At 40.8% G+C, this 16262-nt stretch overlaps 1 long non-coding RNA gene across 1 annotated transcript; it reads left to right on the top strand.

Moving 5' to 3' along the window:
• Positions 1-1838: 1838 nt before the first annotated feature.
• Positions 1839-16145, top strand: LOC137475931 (uncharacterized). Its single transcript, XR_011000137.1, has 3 exons — positions 1839-2309; positions 3059-3103; positions 14228-16145. It is a non-coding gene; the product is annotated as an uncharacterized lncRNA (long non-coding RNA).
• The last annotated feature ends 117 nt before the right edge of the window (positions 16146-16262 follow it).

Raw genomic sequence — 16262 nt, 5'->3', positions numbered from 1 at the left:
TTGAGTGATTTATTAACAGCTGCAGAAACCCTAGGCTGAATCACATCCTTGTATTCACTTAGGGTCTGCAGATATTTATTTATAAAATGTGTAGGTTTGAATTTCTTGATGCTTATAGAGATGTCTTCTGTGACTCCAATATAGGGGCACAGTGAAAAAATGCTGACTATAAAAGCTCAGATGCCTACCCATGATTAAAGGCAGATTTTTTCCACTGGTGCATGTCAACATCATCCCTTTTCTTTATGTTTCAAATCAGCTAATCAGTATCTGTAGAGGTTTACATAAGTCCTGTTTTGGGTTTTGTTTCCCCCCACCATCAAATATAAATGATGTCATTATCTTCACATGCAGGACCCTCCGTCACTCAATGTTGTAGTGACAGCCTCGGTGCACATTGGGCTGTGTCCAGCCCAAAAAGCTGGGAGAGGGTCGAGGAGTTTAGCTGTAAGTGCTATCTCTAATAATAACTGGATTTTGCTGTTTAGAAAGAAGGCAATGGACACAGAAGGCTAGAAAAGGTGCCTGGAAACCAAAAGTGTTTGTGTACAGGGAGGAGATTCTCTGTGTTCAGGGAGAAAACCTTCCTTTCTTCCATGAAAATGGTGAAAATAAATTCTTTCTGAATAGGGATCCTAGATTTATTACACCCTTCTAACATATGAACATATGCAAGCAAATGAAACAGTAATAATTTCAATTCCTTTTTTCTTCTCCCCAAAAAAATTGGAGCTGATTAGGACGATATTAAATCCTGTTTCTCAAATAAAGGATGCATTTCCAAAATGTAATTTGAGTTGCAGAGGAAGAGGAAAAGGGAGATGAGAATAAATTATGAAGAATTGCATGGCAGGAAGGAACAGTCAGAATTCATTTGCAAATAACTATGCACATTACATTTGCTAAAGATGCAGAATTTCTTGAGAGAACTCCCAGCAAATGTTAGGATGCCAGTTAGAACTCACTGAAAACCCTTCCGGTTTTCTCTCTTTTCTCTCTGCTCTGAGATTAGTTTTGTTTGTTGATAGTTAGATTTCACCAGTCCTTGGAAGAATGCTGCAGTTACTGTTCTCAGCAAGGAATGCTGATTTGCTATTGAGCAAATACTGATTAGTTCCTGCTTTCCTTCAGCAATGTCTGTCTGTCTGACCTGTCTCTGTGTAAGAGGTACGGATAGAAGGAAGGTGCTATTTGTACAGAAAACAAAGGTTGGAACTTGAAGAAAAACAGGCTCCAGGAATTGTTCACAGCCTTGAGGCAAAGCCCTTCCAATTCATTATGAATTTACTAATTTCAATAAGCCTGTTATTGCTCTTACAGTGTCATGTACAAAGCCCAATTGCATGAGGGACCCACAATATTAGATGTTATAGAAATGTAAAGAAAGGTATCAAAAAGGTATTTTAAATAAAGATGTGGATTATTGTTTTGGTTTTCATTTTGTTGTTGTTTTTTTTTTTTTGTTGAGTTTATTTCCTTTTTTTTTTTGGGTTTTTAAAAATTTTTGTTTGATTTTTTGTTTGTTTGAGTTTTTGTTTTTTGTGGTATTTTTTTGTTTTGGTTGTTTGTTTTTTTTTTGTGTGTGTTGGGGGGGGTTGTTGTTTTTTATTTCCCTGGAATGAAATGCTCACTTCTGGATGCTTTTAAAATTGCTTATGGTTTTGTAGTAGCACATCCCAGAAGTTTGACTCCCCTGGCTCACCTTTAACTTCATAGGAACTGTACATGCAGCAGGTGACCAGCTGGACCACGGCCAGCCCAAGATTTGCAACTTCCAGGGCAGTTGCAAAAGTGTTCTCCATTTCCTCTTGAATTGTACCTGAATCCATCCCTTTTTTTTTCCAAACTCAGCTTAGGTTGTTTGGAGTTGACTTTCCTTGTCTCTGTGTCTTTGCTTTGCTTGCTTACTTTGGATGCAGTTTGTATGAAGGCTGCTCTGCAAAAACTTTGAGAGCTTGGCAAGCTGTATTATCTCTGTGATTTTCATGCTTTGGAGGGAGGAATTGTTATTGTCTTCCCAAAGCTCCATTGTTACTCAGAAATTCATTATATTGGCCTGAGTTTTTCATTTTATTTTGTCATATCAACAAGGAAGGCTGCTAATTCTGTAATGTTTTTTATAATCAACCTTTTCCTCCCTGCACAGACAGGCAAATCTGCAAGACTAGAGTCCCAAGGAGTTACGATACAGAGTGTTACTTCCCATTCCTGATTATTCTGCAAGTTCAGAGAAAATTTGTTCCACAAACAGCAGCAAATGCCTGGTGCTCTCAGTCCCCCAAGTCCTCTGAAATAGAGACAAAGCAGAGGTAGTTGTTACACCTGACCTAATTCTGAGTGGCCACCAGAAGAAACAATGAACTGCTTACTATCTCTCATGGTAAATAGTAGTGAACCAGGTTCTGCTGTGCAGACTCTTTGCGCTGCCTGGACCACACCTGTTAGAAGGGAGGAAGGAATTGTATTCATCCATTACAGGTTGCTGAACCCAAAGAGATGGTATTTGCAGTTCTGTTACTGAGCAGCCTCCAGCCATGTGAACAGCAGTAGGAACCTGTGTATTACGAGATAGAGCAAAGTCACAGATTTCACCTTGCAAGCTTTGTTCTTGTAAAAAGTTTGGGTGGGCGCTTTTCTTTTCTTGGACAGAGTTGTTTTGGTTTTGAGGGTTTTTTTGTTTGTTTGGTTTGTTTTTAAAGTAAAGGATCATGGAATATTCTGATGGATACTGATCTGATTCCACCTGAGTACGCTGATACGTACTGATACGCTGATACGCTCCACCTGAGTTATTTGTCCATCTATATTTAGCTACATTACTTTTACTAATACACACCTGGAAAAATTAGTGTCTGTTTCTAAAATGATCCAAACAGCAGAAAAAGGGCAGAAAGGATCCAGAAATGTGTCTGTTTGATGTTCTCGTTGCAGATTTTCATGCACACGCACTGTTCTGCCACTGTCTAATTACAAAACCTAACAGTATTTTCTTCTCATCACTGCTTTTGGATTTGTTGGAGAGATATGTGGGTATTCATCTTTCTCCCTCTCTTACCAGAGCCTGTCAGGCATTTGGCTTTTCCTGATGGAGGATGGTTCTCAGGTGTGTTTTTGGTTGAGTTTTGTTTTGTTGTTTTTTTTTTTTTTTTTAATTAATGAGATGCTCATGTCCTTTTATGCTCCATCAGCACGAAAGAGTTACCTCACAGTGAGCACTGGATGCACATGCAAATCATGTATCTCTTCTGACATAAACCACACAGGCACTTTGCCAAGAGTAAATCCCATGAGAAGGGCAGTAAATCAAGCACAATGTTCTCTTTTCCCTGTGGGTACCTCTAGCCCCAGCTATTGTTTCCAGAGAGGCTGCCTTACCCAGCAATGGTGCAGTAGCATGGATAATTTGTGTGCTTGTAATTTTGGCTTCATATCCCAGGGCTGGCACAAGAATTTTTCCTCTCCTTGGGAAAAAAAAAAAAAAAAAGGGAAAAAAATAGAGAATTTCTGTCAAGTGTCAAAAAATAAGTTGAGTGCATCTCTGCAGCATTTCCATCAAGCAAAATGGAGTTTACTTGTTCACTATTTGCTCAGAAAGGGGAATAATGTCTTTTTACCATTTGATTACACATTTTGGAAGAATGCAAGAGGTTAATTTAGGGGAGGGAAGGATAAGGAGTTTAAAAAAATTCTGTCCTTTTTTACTTCATTTATGTATTTTTGGGAAGAATAAAAAATCTGAGCTGATGTAAGTTTGGACCAGATGATCTATCAACACCTGCAAGAGTGGAAAATGTCTCAGGATTTAATATATGCAACTACTGAGCATCATTTTTTCTTGCATGTCTGTTACATTGGAGGCTTGCATCTTATGGAGGTAGTTTTGAGAACAGTTTGGAAGAAGGCCAGAAAAAATCTCTTTCAAAGCCAGCCAATTTTTGTTAGACATTTGGATACAGTACCAGCTATGAGTTATGTGGGGAAAACCACTTTGGTTTTATTTGATGTTGAAAGATGTACAGGAGTCTTGGTGTTCCTCTGGTGATTCAACTCTAGAGTGCAACATATCTGCTTTGCTGTATCACCCTTACAATTCTGCAGATGGGAGTGTCACACCATTTTACATGACATTGGCCCTAAAACTACTTGATCAGCCTCAGGAGAGGTTCGTGAAGGTCCAAGGCAACTGTCACTCTGTAGAGGAGGAATTTTCAGCGACTTTCCCTTTGGTTTTTCAAAATCATTATCAATTTAAGGTGCTAAGCTTAGGCTGATTGAGAGAGATTGTTGCTCTGCTCTTTTGGCAATCAGAGATCACTGTTAAATGTCACAAAGTGGGCACTCTATCTCTGTCTGCTTTTCAAAATTTTGGTCATAATGCCCAGTTGCCTACTTTGTTCATGTGATGGTGAGTTCTGCTAAAGTCTCTGTGATAAATAATTTGTTTACTCAGAGTGAAAGAAAAATAGATCATTTGTCTGTGCTTACTTTTGAGGCTTTCCCTCAGTGTGCTTGTGATAACTATGTGTATCTCAGTGCAATGGCATTACAGCTTTGATAAGATGTCTTCCCTAAATATGATAGAAAGTCTTGCTGGACTCCAAAGAGCAATGCAGTAAATCTGCCTCAGTTATTATCACTTCAGGAACTGTCATCATTGACCTGCTTCCTTGTGGCTGTAAAGCACATTGAAATATATTATTGTAAAGAGCCTTTTCACTCTTCTCTCAGCTCTTTCTGGGACTGAAGCATGGAAAAAAAACTTGGTTACTGCCATGGATGTTCATGGAGGAGGCTTGATGCCTCTATTCTAAGGTATGGAAAGACTGTGTTATTCCTGGAGGTAGAATGGAAGGCAAGAGATGGAAATTTAATCTATATTCGTTTTTTCATACAGGCTACCAACACATCTGGACTGGGCTTTGCCTTGGCAACAAGGGGTATTTTTGGCTTGACAGGGTTTGGTTTGGTTGTTTTTGGTGTTTTTTCCTCCATCCTGATGACTTTGGCATTTGTGTGACACCACAAAGTGGTAGATGCAGGAGGCAGGATTGCAAGCTCTGAAGTTGGTGAGTGGGCTGATACTTTGAAATGACAGAAGGATAGAATCAGAAAAGAGGGAATGTAATGTGTTCTAGACATGCCTCCCTATTCTTCTGACTGTTTTTCTGCTGACAGCACCTTCCTCTTGGTCAGTCTCAGAAGCTGTCTGTCTGCTTTTCTTCTTAGTTGTAACACTTCACTAGCAGTTTACAGAGGGAGCATAATGAAAACACAAAATCCTTCACTGGAAATGGTACCATTAGAGGATAGGGAAAGGCTGGGATGACAGATTCCTCAATGCAGTTCTAGTTTTGCATGTGAAACATTTCACTAATCTCCTGTCTCCCTCTGTTATTTCATTGTCCTTCTAATCTTCTTTTTCATACCCTATCAGTAAGTTAGTGAAGTCTACCTCAAAGGTTTGCTATGTGACTTAAGAGTGTTTAAAAATTGCATTGCAGTGAAGTAAAAGACTCTGAAATCCAGCCTTTAACATTCTCCTCCTTTCCCTTAATTTAGAAGAAGAATAAACTTGTGTCCAGCTTTCTAGATGAGCTAGAAAAAAAAGTTCTTTTTGATTTGCTGAAACTTTCTGACATTCCTTCTCAGCCTTCTGACAGAAGTAACCATGGCCATGGCAATGCAGTGATAGGTCTTGCAAGATGAAGGCTGATTGGAAATTTTGTCTTGAAATTTCTGTGGGTTTTGAAGGCCTGGATCAACCTTTTGGGAGGGTATAGTTTCCCCAGCAGGAGCAAGGAGGGCCCAGTGTGCAAATACTGCTTTAATGAAGCATTGACAAAGAAGCAGCCTGTGCTTCAAGACTGAGGGAAGTCTGGCTCACATGATTCAGGGTGCTGAGTCTGTAGCTGAAGGCTAGTCGTTAAATGCCAAGCCCATTTACCTCTTTGAAGAATTCCATGGTGCCTCTGAGGAGAGGTGGAGACAAACAGGGAAACCTGGTCAGTGACACACCAGGATAAACAAGGAGTTTCCCTGTTCAGAGTTAGTGAGAACATGGATGGAGTGATCAGAGTAGGTGCTTGCATAAAGCAAATCAGTTTTGCTTCTCCTGCTTTGCTGTCCTTTCTCATTCCCATTACCTGAAGGCAAAAGAACATCTGATGATAGGGGAAATTTTTCTTGATTCTTCTGAATATTGATGGGAACCCCCTTTTTTTTTTTTTTAGGGTGCTCCAGCTGTTCTAGTCAGTGTTTTTTTTCACACAAAGGGGAACATGATGTGCCATCGTGTCAGAAAGCTGCTTCCCCAACAGATGTCTGCCAGCATGAGAGGTTATATCTGCCTGACCTGCCATGAGCAGAGAGAGGCTGCTCTCTCCCAGGGGCTCAGAGCCCAGTTTATCAATACAACTTGTTCACATCCCGACTACTCTGGAAAAATAGCTACTTGCTGGCAGCTAATAAATTATTAGTCCCAAAAAAAGGCTGCTAGGTTCAAATCTGTAGGTGACATGGCAGGAGGATGGCAGGGAACAGCTGTCTAGGTGGCTGCAGGATGCAATGATTTTTCAGGGAAAGCTGAAGTCAGTGGAAGGCCCTGGTTTCACAGAGGAACCTTAAGGGTAAGAGCAATATCTTATTAAATGTCTAAGTAGTCTGATAGACTGTCTTATGAACAGAATTCCAGGCTTGAGATCAGGCATTAATCAGGCCTTGTGTTCCTGTGCATAAAGGGCACTGTGTGTGAGGCCCAGCTGCCAAAGATGTTGCTGCATGTGCAGTGTTGTGCTGAATGCAGAGATTACTGCACCTTCACAGCAAACCCTGAAGGTTTTCCTCAGCTGCCTCAAGAAATACAGCGACTTTATTCTTTGCATTGAAACAGCTTCTGTGCTGAAACTGAGAAGTACAGAAGAAAAACCTTCCTTTTCCCAGTCCAGCTTTGCTTTTGGTAGTGTATTCCTCTCCTCAAAAAACCTTAGACCTGGTATGTAAGAGCAATATCTTTAAAGGACTCCACGACTGAAATCAGAACTTGTTCTTTATTATAGCTCCCTCACAGGTCTTAGTCTTCTTTTCATTATGGTTAAATAATATAAATTCACTTTAACTTTTTCATAGTAACACCTAACATCTGATATAGGTATGCTTTTGGTTTCTGCTATCCTTTTTTGTCCAGAAAGTATAGATACCCTGAACAGATCAATGCTTTCAATTATGTGTTTTGGGTTTTGGGATTTTTTTGGAAATATTGAAATAAACTCCAGGATTCTAGCTTACCAGATCCTACCCTGCCTCAGCTTCTTTGTGAAGCTGCAGTCTGTACAGTCTGCCAGTCCTGTTACACCCTATAATGACCATTAGCCTTTTCTCTAGGCTTTTTATCCTTTTCATCTAGTATCCATCCATTAGGTGTAGCAGGCAGAGCTTGTAGGACAGGGTTGGCCAGTCTCATCATCCTTGCCCCAAAGAGGCCACTTCCCTGCGAAGCCCCCTCCCCCAGGCACTGTGTCAGAGCTGCTCTGGCCATCTGGCCATGCTCAGGTTGGGCAGTGGGCATCCCTCGTGAGGCTGCTGCATCTCTGAACCCGAGCTCTGTGTGTGGGTTTGAGGCCATGCCTTCTGCATTCACACAGAAATGCAGACACTTCTTTTGCATTCTTCTTCCAATTGCTTTGTGTTGGGGATGGAATTTTAGATTACAAATCTGACAAGCAGCAGTGGTCTAGTTACAGTCTCTGTTAAGCTTTTAAAAAAGAAATGGCCCCTTCTAAGTGAGAAGTTATCAGTGTAGAAGCCAGTTATTTGTTACTTTAAAAATGAAAAAAAAAATCCAAATGGCTCTTAGCTATTCATTTTTTCCTCATATGCTTGTTTATTCGAGGCAGAAAAATGTGTTTGGTTAAAATACTAGTAAGAGGAATTTCCAGGCGGAGCTCTACTTTTGGTGTATTTTTCATCAGCATTTTGTAGCTAATGCCCAAATGCTGTACTACTGAGTTGTGCTGCTAGAGCATGTTCTAGCCCATATTCCTCTCTGTTCTGCAAGGGAATGGAAACTCCACAGGTCACAAGCCAGTAATCTATTGATTCATTATATCAGCCGGACACTATAGAGCAGGCATTTTGCAAAATCCTGCTGCCTTAGTGTGGCTGTTCATCTGTCTGTTTCTTGTTGCGGAAAGTTTTATCATATCTCGTGGGCCAGATGATCTAATTTTTATGTGAATTTTCAGTTTCTTTTGAAGTAAAGTATTTTCTGAAGTGAAATTTTGCTGAGGAAATCTGTTAATGCACCGTGCCTCTGTAGCCTCTTGTGGTGAGACGGTAGTTACAGGCAGGACAGACTGACAAGGCCATTTCTATGGAGGCGAGGGCAGCACAGAGTAAAGCTTGCTTTCAAACAAGGGATTACTGAATCCTTGTTTGCTCTCCTGTTTGCAATCTTATTTATGAGTCTACTCTTAGTCCTCCTATTTTAGGAGAGAATTGTGAAAAAGGTGATTCATAGCTCATGATGCCTGACACCGTCTGACTCTGGAGCCTGGATAGTTTGTGTACCCTGTACAAACTTGGGTGACTACATTAGTTTTGTGGCTTCCTGTGATCAACATTTGATTGTTTTGGGTAATCTCTCTCTGATTCCCTTGACCATGGAAATACTGGCATGCTTAGACATTGTGGCAGGGGCACACATGTTCTCTAATGGCCTTGGCAAAAGACACCAGTAAGCTTGGCTTACCTGTTTTGACTCTGTCCTCCTCCTCATCTCAAAGTGAATTGAGAATTGTTAATTTTTCTGTCAGCCTCTCCTCAGTGCTAGAGCCATTTCAAGGTAACAGTGAGACCCTGCAGGTCATTCCATCTGCAAGGTGTTGAATTTCTTGTTTGGGTTTGTTTAGTCAGCTACACATTATCCTGTGGGCAGGACACAGGGCTGGACACACATGAGGTCACCACAGCTGTCAGGAATGAATTTAGGTTCAGAAATTGGAGAAAACAGCAGTCCATGCTTGTACCACCTGAAGGATTCCACACGAACTCTATGCTCTTCATACTGCTTGTGCCTCAGGATTAGCCATGAACTTCAAGAGTCCATGGGCAGACGGAGTGTTTTCTTCAGGAAACAGCTATTTATGCTGTGCAATTTTTGCTGGCTTCTGGATTGCCAGATGAAATGTGATGCATGGTGTCCTAAATGGATTGATTCCTGGTTACCTGGAGAAGAGGAACTGATACTGCTGGTTACAAGACTGTCTGAGGTATCTGGGCTAATAAACTCTTCACAGTAAACACTGTCTGAGGTATCTGGGCTAATAAACTCTTCACAGTAAACACTGTCTGAGGTATCTGTGCTAATAAACGCTGTCACAAGACAGGTGCCAGAGAAGGATCTAGGGCTTTCATTCCTTTCCTTGATAATGAATTTCTGATGAAATGTTTTTCCCCCATCAGGCTGGTACCCTAATTTATTGACTTTCAGTTAATATTTTGTGTCTATACTTGTTTTCCTGAGCCCTTCAAAATGCAGATGCCTGTGTCCAAAGTTTCCTAATGCTCTGAAAAGTGGGGACTTGGACATACTGCCTTCTGTGGAAAGCTGGTTCTTGTAATAAGTTCAAAAACTGTATTCTGTAACTGCTTAACATTCTCCAGTATTTAATAGGAAGATCCTGTTACCCTCCACAGGCTATGAACTTAGAAAACTGAGAACTAAATAGAGATTAGGGATTGTCCCAGTACTGACCTTCTGATTACCCATTTCTTACTTACTGCCCCAAATGACTTCTTTTCTATAGCAGAACAATGTAATGATCTTGCTTGAGCTCTATGTTTCTGTAGGGGCAAAAAAATTAACAGGATATTTTAAATTAGCTCTTAATAAAGCCTTTTTGATTTATTGTAGACTCTTCTGGAAAGTTAAGTTTCCCATAAAATCCTGTAGCAGTGATTTGGAGATTTAATTATGTTTTTGCTTCAGAGATTATGAAAAGAAATTTCTTTGTGAGGGAGGAAAAGGGAGCTGAACTTTTGAAATCCATCTCTTGCACTGAAGAAGGCCAGCTAGAGCTAGGTTCATTAATAAAACTTGTTTTTATGGAGCAAGGTTTCTAAGCAAAGGAAAAGACAAACTGTAACTGAGAGCAAGCATTCAAGGAAGCTCTTGAGGCCAACATCAGCAAAACTTCTGGTTTATTACGACAGCCCAGGCACAGTTATACTCATGTAAAATAACTGAGCCAAAAGAATATTACCATTTACCTCTGTTATGAATGCTAAGCATTAGTGCACGCTATTGCCCATTCTGGGTGGTGGTGAGGATGATGATGCACAGGCAGGACATTACCACCATCTCTATCCAAACCCATGAAAATCCCTCACCACAGAGTATTCACATGGAGGAGTTGCTGATGCTGCTTTCAGAAGGAAGAATGAGTGTCAGGGCCTTGTTCTATCAGCTTTAAGACCAGATCTTGCCCTTTTCACCCCTTCTGTGCCATTCAGATAGTGCCTTTTAACAGTTTTATTCTAGTCTTATATATTTACCTGCAGCCACACATCAAAATCAATACCTTCTCTTTAGAATTCATTTGATGCATTACAGTACTGGAGAGAATTTCCAGTGGGAACACTGGGAAATTGAAGACTTGTTGCCAAGTAAATATCTGAGGTCTGATGCCAGAAGGCTGTTCTGGTTTCATAAGCACAATTTAATAATTTTTTGCCTTTGTGTATGTCAAAATCATAGCTGAATGATTCTTGCTTGTGATTCTAAAGAAATTTGACTGAGATCGTTTTCTCCTTTTTTTCACTCAGTAGCAGCTTCTGGAGTTTTTCCACTCTGGCTGTGGAAAAACCTGGTCTAATGAGGCTGCACAAGACCAAATGCATCCCCCATCTTGGTCCCCTGGGTCATCAGAGCTCTTCTTTGCTTTGTTCTTCCTGATGCTTAATCCAACCTGCTGTGCAAAGGAGGTTGCTCTAATTGTGTTTTCTCCCTACACAAATTTTTGTGGTAAACAAAGGTTTTGCCATACTTTTAATTATACTAGAAATCTTAACAAAACACTTCCTCAACTAATGACTTTTTCTCCCCCAACAGTTTGGGTCCAGCTGTTCATTTTACAAATAACAGTGTTGCTCTTTTCTTTTAGCACCCTCTAATAAACCAAGAGTAAATTACTGACTGACCTACTTACTGGGATTGTTTAAATAATCCTCAATATGACAGTATAAATTGATGCCTTAAAATACAGGGCATACAATTTGCAATTTAAAAGAAGAAATATTGGATGGTAACACAAGTGGGTAACATAATAGCCTGAGGAATTTTATGTTTCATAGCTAAGGTCCCCCTCCTTTTTTTATTCCTTTCAGCAACAGCATTTTGTTCTCCCCTCTTGTACATGAACTTATTCCTGAATTTCTGAATGAATATTTCACCCATCTCTGAGTGGTCTGGAGCTAAACTAAGATATGTGTTTTCTATCTTTAATAGCAGTATGTTTTAAAGGGAGAACAAAATGCGTGCTTGCATCACACCATTTATTGCTTTGTGCATTCCTTATACATCTCTGAGCATTTATCAGTGATGGCCCATTTGAAGAAGAAGAAAAGTATTTCAGGAGTAGAGGAATCAGTAAGATACTTCATTTTCTTTCTTAAAAAGGTGATGGAAACATTTCGATGTCAACAGTCAGGCAGTTAGATTCCTGATTTAGCAAAATATTGTACTTAATTCTACCTAAAAAGCATTTTGTGTTACAGATTCATGCTTTAGCACTGAATCTCAATTTCTTTAAATCCAGAATGTCATAAGTCTATGACGCTATTTGTCTGTTTGGGGCCATTTCACAGTATCACAGAATGGGTCAGGTTGGAAGAGACCATAGTGATCTGATCCAACTTCCCTGCTTAAGCAGGGCCACCCCAGAGCACATGGCACAGGATTGTGTCCAGACAGATCCTGAGTATCTCCAGTGAGGAACACTCCACACTCTCTCTGGCCAATCCAGCGTGTGATCACCCACACAGTAAAGAAGTTCTTCCTTGTGTTCAGATTAAACTTCCTGTGCATCCGTTTCTGCCCACTGCCTCTTGTTCTATTGCTTGGCTCCCTCCTCCTGGCACCCTCACTTCAGGTACTTATTGACATTGATGAGGTCTCCTCTCAGTCTTCTCTTCTTGAGGCTGAAGGCCCAGGTCCCTCAGCATTTCCTTGTGAGATGCTCCAGTCCCTTAACCCTCTTTGTTGCCCTCCACTGGACTTGTTCCAGGAGCTCCATGTCTCTCTAGTCCTGAGGAGCCCAGAACTGGACACAGAACTCCAGATGTGCCTCAGCAGGGCTGAGTAGAGGGGCAGGATCATTTCCCTCAACCTGCTGGCAATGCTGTTCCAAATGCACCCCAGGATCCCATTGGCTTTCTTGGCCACAAGGGCACTGCTGGCCATGGAAAGCTTGCTGTCCACCAGGACCCCCAGGTCCTTCTCCACAGAGCTGCTTTCCAGGAGGTTCCCCCCAGCCTGTCCTGGTGCGTTTCTTTCAGTAATAAGTAAGATATGAGAAAAGATATCCCCTCAAAATTCTCTGCTGAATTTTCTTCTTAGTTGCTACCTTCTTCTATTATGTTGATTCCAGTGCCCGTATTATAAAATTTTTACACACTACTGCCTGCCTACAGAAATAATTATCAACTAACTTCAGCTTTTTATATATGACAGAGTTCCAGTTCAAATATTGACAAGGATGGATCTACTTTTGATTATTGCTGCACAGGTGTGACAAGCTCCCAGTGGTCTCTAGGAGACCTTCAAGGCCGTTATATTCATCAGGATTCACCCTGTTTTATAACAGAGTTTGGCCTGAAGTTCCTGAGAATGGCTGCATTTCAGAGTTGCTGAATGCATGTCCTGGTCATGACTTTGAATAAGTTATTTAATTGCAAACCCATGAGTAACGGGATTTCTAATTTCCACTTGGTTGCTTAAGCAACCTCTTAGCATTTGGGCCTTCGTGTAGATGTCGCTGAAGACTTCCAGCAAATGTGTGGTTACTGGCAAACTAAAACATGTTGCAACTTCAGATCTGTAGAAGCTTCTGCTTATACATACAACCTTGGGTTAAAAAAGAACTATTTATTACACAATTAGGTATACTCTCTATATGGGTCTATTTGATTTCTGTTCTAACAAGGACAAGTGCCAGACATTTAAAAAATTAATGTCTGATCCAACATACTTTATTCTGTCAGAGGAAGGAGTTTATTGAATTAGAAAGATCTCCACAGGAAACTAAGAGAAAACAGAGCAACTTGAAGTGGTTAGAAAAATGCATCCAACCTACCTTAGCAACTTTCAATAAAGAATTGGGAACATCTGGATTTAAATTAAATGCTCGGTCACTTCAGTGTGTGTGGAACAAGACAAAAATTACCTAGTGACAGTACTCAGTTACTGGTTCTAACCAGACATTGCATCTACATTCAAACAAGACAATGAGGATAAAAAAAGGACTCAAGAAAAAAGAACTTGGCTATGCTACAGAGGTTTGATAAATATCTGGTGGTAGTTGAAATACGTGAAGAGAAAAGTTGTGGAGCCAGGTTTGTTTACCAGATGTCTTGCAGAGGAATTAGAATACAGCTTCTCTTGCCTAATTTTTGGACCTATGTACTACTGTCATGTTGTCTAGGAGACTGATGAATTACCTCACAAAGAAAATGATGAAAACATTGTTATGACACATGTAAGACTGGACTGATAAAGCAGTAGACCATATTACAGAAGCAATTGGATATTGACCCTAGATGGGGGAGGACTCGGTAGATTCAGCAATCAGTAGTGGAGACTAGGGTTAGGAATAGGATAGAAGAAGAAAGGAGAAATTAATAAAATGCATGTGATGCCACTCAGCTGCATTTCTCCATCTTCTTGGTATCACAAGTGTTTAGTCAGCATTTTTGGCAGAGGCTTATTTTAACTCCTAATTTTTGTTCAGTGAGAGGCACTACAACACTTGCTAAATAAAAGTGCCAAAACTGTGCAAAAATTGGAGGGAAGAATGAAGTTCAGTAGATTCTTTGCTTTAAGAAACACTTCTTCACTGCTCTTCCCAAACAATTAATTCTGCTATATGATCACAGAGGTATCATTGTTAGTTGCCCTCATAGTAAACACTGCAACATATGTTACATTTTTGACATTCTCTCTCTCTGCCTTCAGGAAAACTCCATGGAGATATTCAAACTAATTGCAGAGTAGCAGGTGTAAATTAGCCTGTATGAATCTTTCTGCTGCATATGCTTTAGGGTTTTCAGGATCTGGGCTAGCTCTTTTAATACTCCATGCCATGATGACATTGGAAGCCCACCAGTTTCAATCTCCATGTTGCTGTAAGTGAGGTTTTCCCTATGGCATGACCAGTTCGAGCTGGGTTGTGCTCACCTGTTTGATGATGTTCTTTGGTGAATGTCTGGTATTTGTTTTAGCACCGTGAGGTGCCGGAAGGAGACTGCAGAATCCCTCATTGCATCAGCCTTTCTTATGCAGCAGGGTGTCTCTAAATTCAATAGACATGTCAAATGAGAAGTGTTTCTCAATTTGGAAAGAAGGGTTGAAAGAAAATAGGAGTAGAGGATTTTCTCAGCAGTATCAGGATTTCTCCCAACGTTTGCATGGTCTACTGAGACACATTCCTTCTTAATTTCCATTCCAGAGGTCAACAGGTGGAAGATCATGTCTCTCAGTGGGAAAACCTGCTCTGAGACACTCCTTCCAAAGGGTTTGAAAGGGTGTGGTTGTACGTGCAAGTCCCAGCAAGTGCCAGTTGCACTTCTTTACCTGGCTAGAAACCTTCTTGAAGTCTTCAGTAGTAAGGCAATGCTCTACCTGAGAGGGAGCAGGCAGAGAACACAGTATTCACAGTATTTAGAAGATTTTCATGTCTGTGGACAAGATAAATTAATGCACTGGGAACCACAGAAGAAATGCAAGGGAAAAAGAAACACAAATTAAACAGTCAAGAGACTGTGGTTTCATGTTTAGTCTGGAAACTTGTCAGGATGTCCTGTGGGTTCATTATGGCTCCAGTGGTGTTTCCCACTATATCACACTACAGTCTAATCAAATAGAGAGTGTATATAATTCTCAGGACACTTTAAGGGACCTAAACCTGTACTTTTTCTGTCTGTTGTTTTTCTTTTGGGAAGGCTTTGTGAATAAATTGTGAGATATTTCCTTCTGAGCCACTTGTTTTGTACTAGCAAGAGAAGGCAGCCTCCTTTATTGCTCAACAAAGGACAGCTCTGCAGTGAAGTGTGTGTCTTGACAAATCAAAAATATGCCCTGGCAAAGAATTGCTCCAGTGAGATGGGTGTAGGGAAGACATTCCCATCCCTCATGGATCTAGGGGCAAAATGGCACCTGGAGTCAATGGCTACATTAGGCAAGATGTCTGAAAGAGCAACATCTCCAGGATGAACATAGGAAGAAAGCTTGGACTGTGCAAATCATTTTGTCCAACAGATGAAGCCCTAAAATGTTACTGGAGCATCTGAAAAAGAAAGATAGTCTCTAAAATCAGGAGAGATAAAAGTGTTTTTCCAAGCCACAGCAAAGCAAAAGTTTTTTTCTGACCCACACTTACCTTTGTGAAGTAGTCAGTCTGAAACCTTGTGCAAACGGCTTCTAAAAGCCCTGGAATCCCAGTGCCTGCTAGTTTGCTGAGGTGAAATAGAGCATTAATTTGGTAGACTTTAAGAGTCTGGCATGATGTCAAAGCTGATCTTCAGTGTGTTATGAGGGAAAATTTGTGTTTGCTGTGATCTAATCTCTTTTGTTCAACAGTCCAGTGATGTCATTTAAGAGGTGAGAGGAAAGAGTGTTTGGTCTTTGTGCTGATTTTGTTGGGGTAGAGTTAATGTTCTTCTCAATAGGCAGTGGGGGCCTGAGTTTTGGATTTGTTCTGGAAACAGCTCTGAAAATTCAAGGATGTTTCAATTATTGTTGAGCTGTTCTTACACAGAGTCAAGGCCTTTCCTGCTTCTCACACCACTCCACCAGCGAGGAGGCTGGGGGTGCACAAGGAGTTGGGAAGGCACACAGCCAGGGTAGCTGACCCCAAGTGACCAAAGGGATATTCCAGACCATGCGGCATTGTGCTCAGCACATAAAGCTGGGGGAAGAACAAGGAAGGGTTGGATGATGTTTGCCTTCCCAAGTCACCATTACACATGATGGAGCCCTCCTTTCCTGGGGA

The sequence above is a fragment of the Anomalospiza imberbis genome, chromosome 6 (genome assembly GCF_031753505.1).
Source record: "Anomalospiza imberbis isolate Cuckoo-Finch-1a 21T00152 chromosome 6, ASM3175350v1, whole genome shotgun sequence".
NCBI lineage: Eukaryota > Metazoa > Chordata > Aves > Passeriformes > Viduidae > Anomalospiza > Anomalospiza imberbis.
This window is presented reverse-complemented; position numbering and strand designations above follow the sequence as displayed.